Raw genomic sequence first — 13,749 nt, 5'->3', positions numbered from 1 at the left:
AAATAATGATTGAGTTCAAATTCCCAGTTAGAACTGGGGATATCACCGTGGATCTCAAGGGCTGAAATCCCAGTTGAGGACTGGGGATTTCCCCGGTGAGATTGCTATGGCTGGCTAACTAGCTAGCTAACTATAGTATACTCACCGGGGATTTCAAGAGCCAAAGCTATTTCTGTACACCTTTTTCATTCTTGGTTCTATCATGGTACAAAGAGGAGGACATGTCAAAGAGACATCCTTGCTCTCCCCACAACTCCAACTCACCAGTTTCTCATCCTTTTCCACAATCTAGGAGGCAGTGTGCAAGTCCCCTCAGCTCCTGGTTGTGATTACTAGTTTGCAGTTTTCTGTTTAGTGCTAGTGAGACAGCTCCTATTGGTTGTTAACAATGGTCACGTCGTGGAACAACACAATTTTCTTGAGACTAGTGTAAAGACCTGCAATAATATTAAACATGTCTTGATAAACCAAGATGAGAAAAAGTCTGCCTTAAAACAGCTTGTATTGAGTTTAAGGTAAGGTAACTTTATTTGTACCCGTAGGTAGATTTGGTTTGCAGCGTGAGTCGGCCTATTTTTTACACAGAAAACGACAGCAAAGGACATAACATGGTAAAGTGACAACAGTGCTGCTCAGTGCTAAAGAGAAAAGCCCGTCAGTAAATAAACACAGATAAAGTAACCCATCGTAAGAATTAGTTAAATAAAAACCAGATAAAAATAAGATTATACACTCGGTCAAGTAAAGTGAGATAAGAACATGATTTTACCACCGATCAATAAAACATGTTGAGTAAAAGCAGGGTAGAAATGTTTTATGACCAACTTACACCAAATGAACAAAATCATGGGAGCCCGCCCAAACAACAAAACATTCATTAATTTTTGGTCCTTGTCACATCTGTAATGTGAATATACGTATATGTAGATTATCAGTGAAGGTACACATGTCAGCAAAATGCATTATCTTTTCCTAAAACTAACAAATAGTTTGAACATTGAGACCTAGAAATTTGTGACCATTTGAAATGCTTCCTGGAAAGAACCGCAAACATCTCTTATTGCTGCTGTAAAACCATGCCTATCTTGGTGAAAAAAGTAATCTTTTAGTGCAACTCTGCCCCTCCAAAAACAAGTTGTGTACTGAAACCACAAACTTCAACAGTAAACATGTTGAGGAGAACTATAATCTTGTCCGTAATACCTTTAAATATGGATAACATATTGAAATATGCCAGGGGCGAGCATGGTGCATAGATTGGAAATTCAGAGAGATCCACACCCACCAGCAGGGAGTCATTTTCTAAAGATTTTACTGAAATCAAAATTGAGCCTAAATTATTGGCTTGGTATCTGTATGGTCCCAGAGGGGCAATTTGGTTTGCAACAGAAGTCCACACAGGCAATACACATAAAAAACATTGCACAAAGACATAAATACTAACAAACGCCAGGATATACAACTCTGAAAGATGTCATCATGATAGGCGAGCAGAGCGATATGAGACACAAAGTCCAACAGTCCAGTGAAAGTGAAATGGCAACAGTACATCTTATTTAGAAAACTAAAAGCTGATGGGACAAATGAGAAGTGTTTGATTTGGTCCTCCTAGTGTCAGTGTACCTCCTTCCTCCCTGTTGTCTAAAATCACCTTCAAGGTGTCCCTTCACCTTCTAACTGCCTCTAAAATGCGAAAAAGAGTATTCAAGTCAATGCCAACAATCTTTCGGCAAAGTGTAACTTTATATCCCAGCTTGTTTGTGTTCATGATGCTGAGGTTGGCAAACCAACAGCTCATCATTAACTTAAGTGATCCCCTGAGAGTCCCTCTAGCATCACTATGGTAACCATTGGTCTACAGTCCAGACAGAACCCCTTTTTCTTTGTCAATAGAACAAAACTGTGGTTAATGATCAAATACCTGCAAAACTACTGACTTTGGTTTAGACAGAAAAAAATTATACAATACCAACAAATGTATTTTATTGGTATTCATGATAAACAAGGTTGTCACAGATTTAAAAATAAAAACATAAGTTAAGATGAGGAAAATAATTTGATCCATGTTACAGATTAAGCAACGGTCTGGACAAAGATAAAATAAAGCTTTAGAGAACAGATATGCAAAAAAAAGTAAGCAGATGATACTTTTTTTTCTGTGAATCTCTAAATCTCTGCTCACGTAATGTATGTCACACTTTATATTGTATTTGTCAAAGCCATGAAACTTCTAAAACGTTAAAAAGCTCAGAAAAATGGGCAAATAAAAAGAGCATTATGGTCATTTAAGAGAGAGAAGGGCTACCACTGATCAAGTCTGAAGTGATCACAATTGTCACATCACTGTATGTTGTGTTCAAAAGATTCCAATATTTTGTAAAACAAGGTTAACAAAAACTAAAATGTAAAAAACATTTTCATTAACTGAAACTAAAACAAAAACGAGGCTTTACAATAAAAGGAATAAAAAAATGTTGACGAAAGGTCTTTAATTTTCGTCTTTCACACAAGCACTCACTGAGAGAAACGGATTTCATTGTTAGTCTCATGCACAATTTCAATGTTTGATGTCTTTGTTATTGCAGAAGTTAAAGCTGTATTCCTTTCTTTATGGGGTCCTTTGAAAGCACTTGCTTGAGCTCTCTCTCTGAATCTTTACAACACCAAAACAGCTTTTTATTTACCAGCAATGAAGGAATACTTTTAACTCAAGAAACATTATATTTGACTTATCATTGTGAAGTTAAACAGATGGTTTCTTAAGTAAGATTTTCTTTAGATTTATTATTCTCTACACTCTGTAATACTACATTTGTGTCATTGGTCAAAAGTCTGTGACCTCTGGGCTGAATGAATGTAGCCCAAGTGAACAGCAAATCAAGGTGGTGTGCCATGGCACCTGTCACTCATTTACAATACAGAAGTTAATGGAAGAGGAGGCTGAAGTGCCTGTTAAAAAAAAAAAAAAAAAGGCCCATTTAGAGACAGCCCATGTGATTCAATCGTGAAAAATGTAAAACAATCGGTTGAAAGTTATTTAAAGACTAATTTTCTCATCTTTATTTTAACAGAAAGGGAGTGCTAAGCCCTGCTAGCACATTTATAACAGCAGTCCCTGGGGGAAATAGATTTCAGTTCCAACTAATAGTGAGAAGAGTAATTTGGAGTGTTTTTGGCATGTGAGCTTGGGTTGTTCAAGGTGAAAGAGTGCCTTTTTTGTATCATCCATCCGCTTGTTAATCAATTTGAGTTCAGTTTGTTTAATTTGATTTTAAAAGATAAATAAATAAATACCAAGAGGTAGAAAATCCATAAATGAAAGGTGTCTTTCCCTTGGTTCAGTAAGAAAATATATATAGTACAGTGAAGTTATACAATCCTGGCTCTTTTGTCTATTGATTTCCCTGTGGATGCCAACACAGTTAATTTAATACAGATCATTTTCTGAAGTGAGAGCCAACGGAAGAAAGATTAAGACCAGGAAATAAATAAAGGAAGTTGGAAAGGAAAAAGTCTACATTGTACTGAAGTTTGGTGCCATCGGTTTTCCAGTAAAACAGTGTGCATTTGATGGCAGCTGCTGCTACTTTGATATAATACCGACTGCCTTTCAAACACATCGTTATTTCACCGGATGTGTCATTTCTGGTGTGGCAATGGAGCAGTCTAATGCATAACCATGAACCCAGCTTTTCCTTTTTGGTTTTGTTTGAGACCTTCAATGCTGCAAAGGTGGGAATACATCAAGGATGAATGTGTCATTTGTACAGAGATATAGACAGGGGTTACAAAAAGGCAAAAAAAATAAAAAAAAATGGAGTATGATATCACTGAGCAAAAAAGCAGGTCGATCCATTTATCCAACTGTCTAGCTCATAGAGGGACTGCGAAGAACTAGGGGGCAACAAATCCCTATCCAGTTTTGAATTAGTAACATAAAGTTTTAAATCTATATTTCATTAGTTTATTCACTGACTTCCTGGATCGTTCTGGTTATAAAAGCTGTATTTCAAACATAAGTACTAGTGTTCAAATTAAATGAATGGAAAAGGTAAACCTAAGATAAAGGCACATCCTGTACAAAGTTGCAATAATCAATATTGGTCCAATGCCAGTTGCAGGGAGTTATTACCCAAATCAGATCTGCAATGTATCTTTGACCATTTGTCTCATAGCCTTAATTTCCAAAGTTGTCATATTGCACAAACATGTTTGCAATGACTTTAAGCATAAGTTCAAGCAAGAAGACTGTTCCATATTCATCTGTTAAGTCATTGATTTTTTTCTTCCAGGGCCGCTGCTTGTGCTCCATCAGTGGACGGGCATCTGATGCATGCAGAAGGTTGAGTCCCATCTGGATAGCTTAGCACCCTCTGCAAACAAAGTTAATACTTATTTCATACGTCCCTCTGTGATTAAATGTAATTGCACACTTACAGTTTAAAGCTTTCGGACAGCGACCATTGTGAAGTCCTTACCCACAGTTTAAGTCTAGATGCAAGCTTCAAAGGGGTAAGCTAAATCAGTGTAACGGTTCTGAGTTCACATAGATAACCTTTGAACTTGGTCAGTTAAATGGTCAAGCGCTAAGTAATTGTATTCACACATGTCATTAAAGCAGGAATGGGGGGAATAGATACCCGTCCAGAGCGGATCATTTGATTAAGAGCTTCAGATTTAACTGCTGTAATTTTTTTGTGGACTGCAGAAGAAAAGGCCACAGAGGGTACAACAATCTGATCACTAAACAAAGCTGTGACAAATAGCTCTGACAATCCTGCAAGTGGTGCAAACATTGAGCCAGAGTGTCTAAGACTGAATGGAGACCTGCCAGGCTCTGCGTGACAAATCGTCTCAGACTGACAATCTGTCTGCCTATACCCACTAAGTTTCAGCTGTCAAATAATGTGGAGTCAGTGCTCGGAGATTATGGAATGAATTCAACGATTCTGCTTTTTGAATTCTTTTTTTTTTTCATTCTCGCTGTCATTCTAGGGCCCTTTTTTCCACTCAAGCAGGCAGGCCAAATCGCAGAAATGTCAGTAGTTTTGCAGGTATTTGATCATTAACCGCACTATTGGTGAATTGAAAAATAAAATGAAAGTGATCTCAGGGGATCACTTATTAAGTTTGTGATTAGCTGTTGGTTTGGTAACCTCAGCAACATGAACAAAAACAGGCTGGGAAATAAAGTTACATTTTGCAGAGAGATTTTTGGCATTGACTTGAATATTCTTGGGCATGTTTTTTTAAGTAAGAGCAACATCAATCTGACCCAATCCCCGTCCTCTGCAGACTATAGTCATATCAAATGATCCTCTCTTATGTGCCATATGGACATATAATTTTGTTTTTGGTCATTCCTTAAACAATTCAGACACGATTTTATTAAACAGTATATCACCCTACAAAAGTTACAACAATTGCATTACTCAAGGGAACTCTGTCAGTGGTTTAAAGTTGGAAACTCATCTATTGACATCTTTAACAGCTTTAGGATTTTAGCCATAAAGAAAAAACAAGCCTCCCACTCTGTACTGCAGGGCTTCAGCCAGAAAAGTCTCAGAGAACTGCACCCAACTATATGCAAATAGTCACCTTTCTGTGGAAGATTTGTTCAAAAGTTATCACTTGATAGTGTCACAGATGGACATAGTCACTTTATAATGCTGCATTTAAGCAGAAAATGCCAAGTACATTAAGTGCCTACAGTTATTGTAAAATAATGAATTTAAGACCCTGAAAATGTCCTGACATGTAAATCTAAATGCATCAGTGACAGAATATATCAGAGAAGTGGAGGTAGTGTTCCCATTATACAGAGGATGCACTGTATTACAAACATTAAGGTGCTCATCCATCATGCTTGTTAATTATATAAGGTATTTTTGGCCTATCCATGGAGCTACAATAGGAATATTGCCAAGAAGCAGAGGGAGACTCATAAAACAAATGAGTTATAAAACCTGTGTTGTATTATAAAAGTCAACAAGACATGTGTGCACTCTTTGACCCACTCTCACTCCCAATTAATCAAACTCATTATGTCCGTCAGGTTGATCAGTGGCTTAACTTTTTTTAAAATAAAGCTGTAAATACCACAGTAGCTTCATTTCTTTATGTGTTCCTCTAGCATAAGTTTTTGGTTGCTTTAAAGTCAGAAATGTAGTGTGCAGAGCTGAAAAGACCACTTGTTGTAGTGATCACCGGGGATGGTTGGTGTGAGACTGACCTTAAGAGTGATCAAGACCATATAGGGAGGCAAAGGCAGGTGATGGAGGAAATAAAAAAGCCAACAATGATAAAACCAGGAGACGTGCAGCAGCAAACCCACTGCAGGCTAACCAATAATGAAACAAAAGGCATGCATAATACTCCTAGGGTGTGTCCAGAGGGGTGGCATGGCCCTTGAAAACTGATTGGCCAGCCCAACATCCAAATCTATGATTGACTATTTGCTTGGGTTATAGAGGTGGGACTTCAGTACATCAACTATTCTGGCTGTTTTCAACAGGGAAATGGTACTACTTTCAGTTGAAAATAAATACTTTGCTCTTTCCATAATTTTTCCAAGGAAAAAATATGTGTTTCATCAGACTTAAAGCTGTTTGTTTGCACTTACTGACATTGTTTCCTCCTCTCCTAGATCCTTGCTTGTGTTGTGCTTATTCTCTGATGTCCGTCACTTTGCATAAAAGCATCTGATGAATTTTAGAATTGTAGAAAAACTAGTGCACACTGCATAACTTGCAATGGACTAAACTGCCAATAAATGCACTTTTGCATGCAAGACAGCATTCAAGAGTTTGCACGCACATTTCTAAGAACTTTAAATTGGGAATTTGCACATACATCAGAAGATTCATATGTTGCCATATTGTGTTACTTACATATCATTAGTGGGGATAGAAAGGGTTAAAAAAAATTAAATTGATTTGCGTACATGACTTGATTTCTCTCACACCCTGGGAGTAGATAAAGCGAAGTACAGGCAAGTGTTTGGCATATTCACATTCACAGTTTTTTCCCACACATTAATTATGCATAATACATTAAATTAACTTAGCAAAGAAGTGGCTGTTCCAAGATGTATTAAGTTACGTTACAAATGCCTGTAGGCAGTGGCACTTTCCCTCAAATCAAGGAAAACTCCCCCCCCCCCCCCCCCCCCAGTGACCAACAGTGGTATATAGCAAGGCTAGACATTTGGTCATTTTATTTGGCCAGGTTCCAACATATCTCAGATTTCTGTTGGAACTGCAATTCAGCAAAGTTTGAAGTCATTTTGTTGGTGGTGCTCACATTATTGAAAAATAGCATTTGAAAAAACTCAACTGCAACATTTCTTATGCCAAATAAAGTCCCATTTCCATCAGGTAAATGTACTCTTGATAGTTTCTTTGGACCTACTTTTAAATGAGGAAATACTTTTTATTGAAAAAGTTATTCCAGTGAAAAATGCTGACAGCAAACTTTCTCATACAGTAATACTACTAAAGCACCATTGTGTTGACATATATAGACTGCCTTTTGCAGGACCAGGGGCTTAAAATCCAGTGGCCATATCATGAGCATACTGTCAAGACTCTAGTGATGTAAACCCACTGACAGTCTTTCCTCCATAAGACCCAACTTCAGCCCCCCTGAGAGCTAAACAAGAAGAGTCTGAGGTGATGATGCCCCCATGTTGCCTGGAGGAAATCTGCAAACACATAGCAAAGCACTCAAAAACACTCAGCGGCAACTTTCAGAAAAGGAGAACCAACATGGACATGCAGCATTCCCAATAGGGTGGGACCATGCTTTGCTTTCCCCAATGAGCTCACTCCTGAGAATGAATTAAAACTGAAAGAAAAACATAATCAATATACTCTCAGTACTTGGCAGTGTTACAGGTAGGGCATATTTAAAAGGAAGCAACAACAGAAGGGTAGGAGAATGTCTTGTAGCTATCAATAAGAGATGAGACTGTGTGGGCATCAATAGTTTGTAACAGCTGGAAGCTCCTGACCTGACCTGTGCTATCTTGTTCTTAGAGATACATACATTTACAAATTAGGGGTGGCTGTGGTTCAGTTGGTAGAGTCAGTCGTCTTTAAACTGGAAGGTCGATCTCCGGCTCCTGCAGCAACATGTCCGATGTGTCCTTGGGCGAGACCCTTAAACCTGAATTGCTCCTGCTGCTTCGTCCATGGCGTACCAGTGTGTATGAATGGGATTAGTTACTTGTGATGGTCACTTTTCAAAGCAACCTCAGCCGTCAGTGGTAGGTGTGAACTACGGTGAAAAAAGTGCTTTCAGTAGTCAGAAGACTAGAAAAGCGCTATACAAGCTCAAGTGCATTTACCATTTGAAGGGTTCCTTGAAGGAAGTGCTCATACCTGCATGTATAAAAAACTGGGGCAAGGTTTTTAAATATCATTTTAGAATTATGTTGCCACAAATATACATTTCTGGATTGTCCAATTTTAGCAAAAGTAAGACTTTTTTTTTTTTTTTATACAATTAAAGATATTCTTTAAATTACCACTTTTTTTCTCATTAGGTGATGTTGTTTTCTTGACATTATTAAAAAATGATGGCATTCCCCTTAATGATTTGTGAAATTTAAATAAAGGTTGAATGAAAAAAGGTAGTGACTTTCACTATAATGATAATAAATGTATTTCTGCTCATTAAATTCTCGTTCCACAAGTAGTGGAAGTGGCCCTTAAACTTGTAAGGTGGAGCTGCTGTAAGTTCATGACTTCTTCTTTGAGTCGGATGTGTTGCAGCATATCCTTTGAGAATGATAGGAAATTTTGTTTTCTGAAGAACGGAGGGAAATGTCGAGTTCAAATGCAGACAAACTTTGAAGATCCAAACTCATCAAAATATATTCATAAATGTTAAGTGTGCAAGGGATTTTATTATACTGTGTTTTAAAATATGAGTGTGAAAAATGAGGTTGTAAGAAGACAGAATATGTTGCCTTATATTAAGAAATTAGTGTTTTTGTGTTTTTATTGTGTTTATCTTCATCTTATCCCACCATTGGTGGGATAAGATGAAGATTTGATTTTTTTTTGAGTATTCTCCATTACTGTAAGTTTTTTTTAATTAAAACAGACATGCATTTTATCAATTTTACCATCAGCATCATTTTATAAATAATCTGCACTTCATATTTAAAGATTTATAAGGTGGCTTCATCAAGATATTTTCTTACATTGTAAATGTGAAATAACTACGGCTTTCAAAATAAAATAAATTAATTTTGATTAATTATGCAAAGAAAAAAATAATGCGTTAGAATAATGTAAGCAGATTTATTGCACTCTGATGTCATATATCGTTGATTATACAACCGTCCACAGCAGCTTTGCAAACTTGATGAACACACATGCAAAAAATGTCATGGGCTTTTGATTTTATACATTTATCCATCCTAGGGATCGATTGATAAGACTGTCTGCCCTCGATCTCTCCTCCCGTGCTTGTCTATCTCTACTGTATATAACCACGCACACACACACACACACATACACAAACACATGCTGAAGTACAGTATATCTTAACTTTGGATACATGAACTAAAAGGGTAAGATTGCACATCAGTATTATACATCTATTGAATTGGAATCCTTACAGTTTAATAAAAAATCTACTCCTGTCACTGTTTCAAAAGCTTGTAAAAAGTTAAATTGCTGTTTGCTAGCTCATTGTTTTCAAAAATGTTGTAAGCAGCTGACTCCACACGCAGCCAGCATGATCTGATAAAAGTTAATTGTAAATAAACTCTCAATAAATTGAAGACAAGAGAAAAAATGTGGAAGCTCAATATAACCAACTAGAGACATCTAGGGTCGTGCAGTAAATCTCCTTTGATACAATCCTTAATATCGATATATGTAATTAATTAATAACAAAGCCTGTAATTAATTAGATTAGTTTGGAAGCACTCTAATTACCCCAACTTTGAATAAAACATACAGTAAAATCGATAGTTTGTATGACTTTATGTCTTTCTTTCTTAGAATTCTCTCTCCTATTAAAACCTCTGAGCCTGCAGACTCTCCCTCCAGTCCAGTAAGTAGAGCAATTACTGAGTTACTTAAATAAAAATTGAACAAACTGTCCTAAATTGCAGCGAGATGGGCAACTTAACTGAAGGTCACATTTGCATACAATTTCCCTCTATTGACTTGTAACCTGAACAACGGTGGCTCGGAGAGGTGAGCATTTTGCACTGACAGCGGCAGCATGCCCGATGCCGGAGGGTGGGACGGGGGGGTGGGAGAGGGGAGGAAGCCCTCGGCTGTGTAAAGACTCCCGCTAAAGTGTTTGTCACACATGCTGAAGCTCGTTTTTTTCCAAAACAACAAGCTTTCCCTCTTTGCCAGAGCCCCACAAGCACGCACGTCAACAATAACCCCCCCCCCCCCCCCCCCACACACACAAAAAAAAAAAAGCCTTCAATGCATAAATGTCAACTCAAAATTGACTCGTCGCTGAATCTGGAGTACGCAGCCATGGTTTCTCAGGTGGAGTTTAAAAAAGGCGAACACATTTCCTGCACGTCTCAGTGGATGAAAAATGGGGCATTGATGGCCAGCGCCCTCCATCTCTTCTTGACACAATTAGAACCTGAAGTGAAACTCCTCAGGCGCCTTGACTTTTGAATAGCAGCCATAATGATTCTAATTGTCTGAAACTATTATAGCCCAGGCTCTCTTTCACATTGAGAACATTTTGGGCTTTTTACCCCCCACGAGCAACATGTTACCGCCTCCCATTAAATGAATCATACATTTCACCCACAGTACTTATCAGTGGGTCATGCCCTATTATAAATACAGTTTTCTCTATTCATGCACACAGTGATTCCCACAAGGGTTGAAGAGTAGGTGATTAATTTGATTGGCTTTCCCCTCTGGCAGTACAGCGGCTAACTTGGCAAGAGTTTTTCCATTGTGCTGCACAGATGGGAGCTGCTATACGAGATCCTCATGCAATACATGCAGGTACCATTTCACCTCTGTGCGGCAACGTGACAAAGATATAGTCTCACATGTTCATCTACAGTAATTATCACTTTATTTTTAAGTATCTGCAATGCAAGGCAAGTTTATTTATATAGCACATTTCAACAACAACGCAATTCAAAGTGCTTCACACTAGACATCAAAAGCTTCATGACGGAGAAAAAAATAAAAATTCCAGTTTGAGGAAGACAATTCTGTGATTTTTTTTCTGTGAAGATGGTAGAATCACATTTCTTCTCATCGTTTCTCTGACCTTGGCTGCTGCAGTATATTTAAACTATTTCAAAAGTTCACTGCTCAAATGACTCACTTGTGTTATATTAAAGTGGATGTTCACGTTCACCTTTTGAAACTTGTATTGGACAACATAATGAACATTGTTCTATCTCTGAACGGAGTTTCTGAAATTGTGATGTGATGGCATTTACAATAAAGAAGGATGAGTTTTGTTCTTAGAAATCAGGGCTTTAACATGAACAGCACGAGGTCAGCAATGTTGTAAATCTTTCCTGGAGTCCACAGGGTTTGAACAAAATTGGTAAAACATGGAAGTTCCTCACAGAAGCTGTAAACATATACAGTACGTAGCAGGGGGGGTGAGCTGAACACTAAAAACAGACAAATTTTCCCCAACATACCTGTTTCTTGGAAAGGCCTCAGCTCTACAAATAAAGAAGAGGGATGTATTCAGCAGGAAATATGCACTAACGTTCGTGTATAAATAATCAACGTCCAGCAGCACACACAAAGATGAACAAATGGTCAATCAGGTCAGAGATATCCTGATAATATCTCAAGGTTTTTGCTGGGTTATCATTCATGCAGTGATTATGTACATGCACACACCCTTTTTTAGCTATCTATTTTTTTTTTTTTCATGTATTTCATGTTTCACACATATACAGCAGCAGGTCAACAGCTGTTTGTACATCTGTTGAAAACCATAGAATATGTTTGCACCTCTTAGACTCTTCTCAGGCTATCACAAGTCGTCACAGATCCTATACCATGTAAAAAGGACCACGTATGCATGAATCCATACTTGTGTGTTGTTAAAACCATTAATTAACAGCTTACATAGTGCTTTTAAATCAAAAATGGTTTGATCATTTTCTTCATTAGCCCATTTGTCCTCTTGACGTCCTGATGGCCAGTTTGCTTAACCCTCAGAAATAACTGAATTAAAAATGCAAGGGGCTGCCTCATGTAACATGACACCTTCAATGTTAACCCGGAGAGAGAGAGACACCTGCGTCTATGCATATCCCATTAATCTTGTTATAGCCCCAGCCTCTTTTTCACCGTTAAATATGCATTAAAAAGAATGGAGTCATTGAGTATATTTGGCATATAAAAGATATGGGCTCATCATTAAAAATCCATGTAAGCCCTTTAAAGCTGAAGAGAGGTGATTTCATGCTTGGCTGCATCATTTCGTAGGTGCTACACTCCACCACCACCACCACCACCGCCGCCGCCGCCGCCGCCGCCGCCACCTCCTCTGCCACCACAATGCAAAAACACACACACACACACACATGGCATCAGACAGTGACGTCCTTGGCTCTGCCTCCCCCGTGCGAGGCTCGGCGGGATGGATGCGTTGTCTGAACTAATGGAGCAGGGAGAACACAGGCTGGCTGTGAATAGAAGGAGGTGGAGGAGAGATCAGGGTGCTCTTGAAGCACCGCTTTGCATTCACACAACAGCAGGCTACTGTCAGTGTGGGTTTTTGGAGAGTAGAGTAATATTTAGTGGCTAGAGCATGCCGGATCTTCCCTGGGAGCTAGTAGCGGCGAGGCGCTCCCTCTGGACTGTTTTGGGCTGCAATTTAAAGGTCCTTTCCTTTTGTTTACATCCGATTTCACTCTCGTACATCAAGTCACCGCTGAAAATATGCTGCTAAGTCAGACTTGTGTGCTAATGATACAAATGTGCCAAAAAGTCCCTTAAAGAACATCTGCGGTTCCATAACCATAAAAACATTTTGCCTCTGATTAATGTGGTATTCTTAGGCTCATGGCTCTCCTTAGCAGACCACCAGACGTGATGTTCAATCAACTATGCATGACTTGACCTTAATGGATTTTTCACTGGGAGGCTTGGGTTGGTTATTAGGGAACCAGCTCATGTGGAACAACCTTGTCCCCTTGGGAGGGGAATTACACCAGTTCAGAGGAAACCCACATTACGGCACGAGGCGAGGAGAGGAAAGCACCATTTCCTCTTGGCTCGCATACATCTTTCAGTTTAAAATGTGCCAACTGTGTGATCTCAAAAGAAAATTTTCCATCTGCTGCTTGATTACATATTCCCTATGCTTTCTCTTAACAAGTTAGTGCAGTCGCCCTTTTGACTGCAGCTCTGTTCGTTTGTCTGTCTTTGCTGTTTAATTTCACTTTTTTAGATTTATTTGCATCCTTGTACTTTGATATCTGACTATAAAAACAGCTCTTTGTTCTAGATAACTACCCAAATGTGCTCACGATTGGCTCAAATTACCTGCTTTCCTGCAAAGAAATAATTTCTCTGAGAGAGCTTTAGACCTTGTGCTCTTTTCAAGTTGCTGTGGAAATCAGACGGTTGCATTGTGCGTCTGCTTAGAACGATGACCGTCATTTCGGCACCTACTGGAAGCCTTGATCACCGCGCTCTGTTTACCCTATTCCAATGCGCACACATCGGTAAAATAAACAAACAAAATGGCCCGGTGTTGAATTAATTT

At 38.5% G+C, this 13,749-nt stretch overlaps 1 long non-coding RNA gene across 2 annotated transcripts in view; it reads left to right on the top strand.

Moving 5' to 3' along the window:
• The window catches only part of LOC132991665 (uncharacterized), a 45,850-nt gene that overhangs the window by 16,560 nt on the left and 15,541 nt on the right, over nucleotides 1–13,749 (top strand). The window contains exon 3 of one of the 2 annotated variants that reach the window (XR_009676220.1): nucleotides 4,996–5,054. The exons of the other annotated variant lie outside the window; for it this stretch is intronic. This is a non-coding gene — a long non-coding RNA (uncharacterized LOC132991665). Of the gene's footprint in view, nucleotides 1–4,995; nucleotides 5,055–13,749 lie in introns of those variants that run through there. 2 annotated transcript variants of the gene reach the window in all.

This window comes from Labrus mixtus, chromosome 16 (assembly GCF_963584025.1).
Source record: "Labrus mixtus chromosome 16, fLabMix1.1, whole genome shotgun sequence".
Taxonomy (NCBI): Eukaryota; Metazoa; Chordata; class Actinopteri; order Labriformes; family Labridae; genus Labrus; species Labrus mixtus.
The sequence above is the reverse complement of the archived record's forward strand: the minus strand, read 5'-3'. Positions and strand labels throughout refer to the sequence as shown.